We start from the raw sequence: 2,500 nt of genomic DNA on the forward strand, positions 1-2,500 counted from the left end.
TTCCTGTTTCTATTATTTTCTCAAAACTCAAGAAAGGAGAGTTTGGAGAGGTGTCCCTTTAAGCAAGCTGGAAGGAAACAGGTCAGAGGTGTGTGTGTGTGTGTGTGTGTGTTAAATTTATGTGGGTCAGATTAACGAAAAACTTTCGGCTAGTGTGGGCGTGTGTCAGGAAAGTTTACCTGGTCATAAAAAAGAAAATAGCTCTCCATAGTAAATTTTTTTTTTTTTTAATAGTTTCGGCCCGAATTGACAGAAGTATCTTAAGTGAATTCGTAACGTTAATTGGTACAGAAACGAACGTAACTTTTTTTTTTTTTTTTTTTTTTTGAACAGACCGGTCCAAGTGGTTGTTGAACAATTGGGTATTAACGTCTCATTGGCGTGGTTGGTATGGTCTTTGCCTGTCACCTCGGTGGCCGCGAGTTCGATTCTCAGTCAATCCATTGAGGGGTCAGAGATGTGTCTTTCTTGTGATGGAAGTTCACTCTCGACGTGGTTCGGAAGCCACGCAAAGCCGTTGGTCCCGTTGCTGAAGAACCACTGGTTCCACCATGCAACGTAAGAACACCATACAAACAAACAAAAACAAAAACATTTGGGTATATCTGCCTCAAACTAATTTATGGGAGCAATTATTAAAGAATTGCACCAGAATTGGTTTTTAAACAAATTGACAGGTAGTAATTGCTGGAAAAAAATTGATAGCCCAGTTAGTTTGGAAGAATTTTAACACGAGAAAATATTTCTTTTACCGAATCGATAGATAGTTTGAAAGTAAATTTATAAGGGAATGAATTTTTCGGCCGAATAGATATTTATCCTGACAGTTATTTGTCCTATTATAAATTTATTCGTGTAGTAAATGGACAAGAGCATCAAATTAATTTGAAATGTAGGAATACATCGTTTTTACGTTAGAGAGAGTTCACCAGGTAAACTGCTCGCTTGAAATCACCTTTAACCTTTGGCTCTCACGCCACATTGTAACCCATCTCAGGCTGAGCCCAACTGCTACGAAGAATTGTCATATACATACGTCGGCAACTTATCTCATACACACAGCAAACATGTGCGATATAAGTAGACGACATTTTGATGGTCATAACGAGAACTTCATACGATTATATCTACCATTTACTAAAAAGTTTTGTTCACCACTCACTGTCGTTGACTTGTTTTCAATCTGTTTGTGATATGTATGCGATACATTACCTATGTGTGTTTATTTTATGACGTTTTTTTTTTTTACCAAAATAAGGCTTTGATCATCAATAAAACAAAAGAACGACCAGATTTCACTTTGCTGTCATTCTGTGAGACCTGGAAAATGCTGCCATGGAGTTGCCTGCTCGGCAAAAAACAAAAATAAATGAATAAATAAAGAACTATGCCGAGCTTATGAAAACTGCGTCATTTAAATTCCGGAGGTAACCATGCTAGGCAGAGTGGGACAAGTGGGGATTTTTTTCTTTTTCATTTTTATGTTTTTTTGAAACTGGGCTTTCAGACATCCGTCCGTAAGTGCGATAATCCATCAACAAACGTCCGCTGTGGAGAACTTGAAAGGGAAACGCCTCCTCCTCCTCCTCCCCCTCCTCTTCCTCCTCTTCCTCTTCCTCCCCCTCCCCTTCCTCCTCCTCCTCCTCCTCCATTACCTTGATTAGCATCTCTCCCATGATAGACACACTTGGCTTTTTTTGTGTGGTGGAAGGGAAAAGGGGGTTTGACTGGGTTATCTCTCTCTCTCTCTCTCTCTCTCTCTCTCTCTCTCTGTGTGTGTGTGTGTGTGGAAAACATTCCCTTTATCTGCCTGCCATACACGCGTACATTCTCTCACAGACAAACGCCTGCTCTCTCTCTCTCTCTCTCTCTCTCTCTCTCTCTCTCTCTCTCTCTCTGCACCCAAAGGAGTATTGTCATATGCATTCTCAAAACGTCAAGTTCCATCGTGTATTCGCTATTCACCCGAACCCGATGTAATAATTCCTGGGACCTGTTTTGGGACCTGTTCTGTGTTGCAGCCCCGGTATAGCGCGGCTGAAACTGGGTTAGTTTTTTATGCTGGTGTGTGGATGGTGTTCAAGATATACAATCCCCAGCGTAATTGTTATGCAATGACTGCTATAAAATAACTTGTACAGGTATTGAGGAAATCGTATTGCTGCGGTATGATAAATTATAAAAAAAGTCATTTGGTTGCTAGAGCAATTAGTAATAATATTATTTTTTAACTAATTATTGTGGATGGCGCTCAAGATATACAATCCCAGCGTAATTGTTATGTAATGACTGCTATAAAATAACTTGTACAGGTTTTGGAGAAATCGTATTGCTGCGGTATGATAAATTATAAAAAAAAAGTCATTTGGCTGCTAGAGCAATTAGTAATGATATTTTTTTACTAATTATTGTGGATGGTGTTCAAGATATACAATCCCCAGAGTAATGGTTATGTAATGACTGCTATAAAATTACTTGTACAGGTTTTGAGGAAATCGTA

The sequence above is a fragment of the Macrobrachium nipponense genome, chromosome 14, assembly GCF_015104395.2.
Source record: "Macrobrachium nipponense isolate FS-2020 chromosome 14, ASM1510439v2, whole genome shotgun sequence".
NCBI classification, from domain to species: Eukaryota; Metazoa; Arthropoda; class Malacostraca; order Decapoda; family Palaemonidae; genus Macrobrachium; species Macrobrachium nipponense.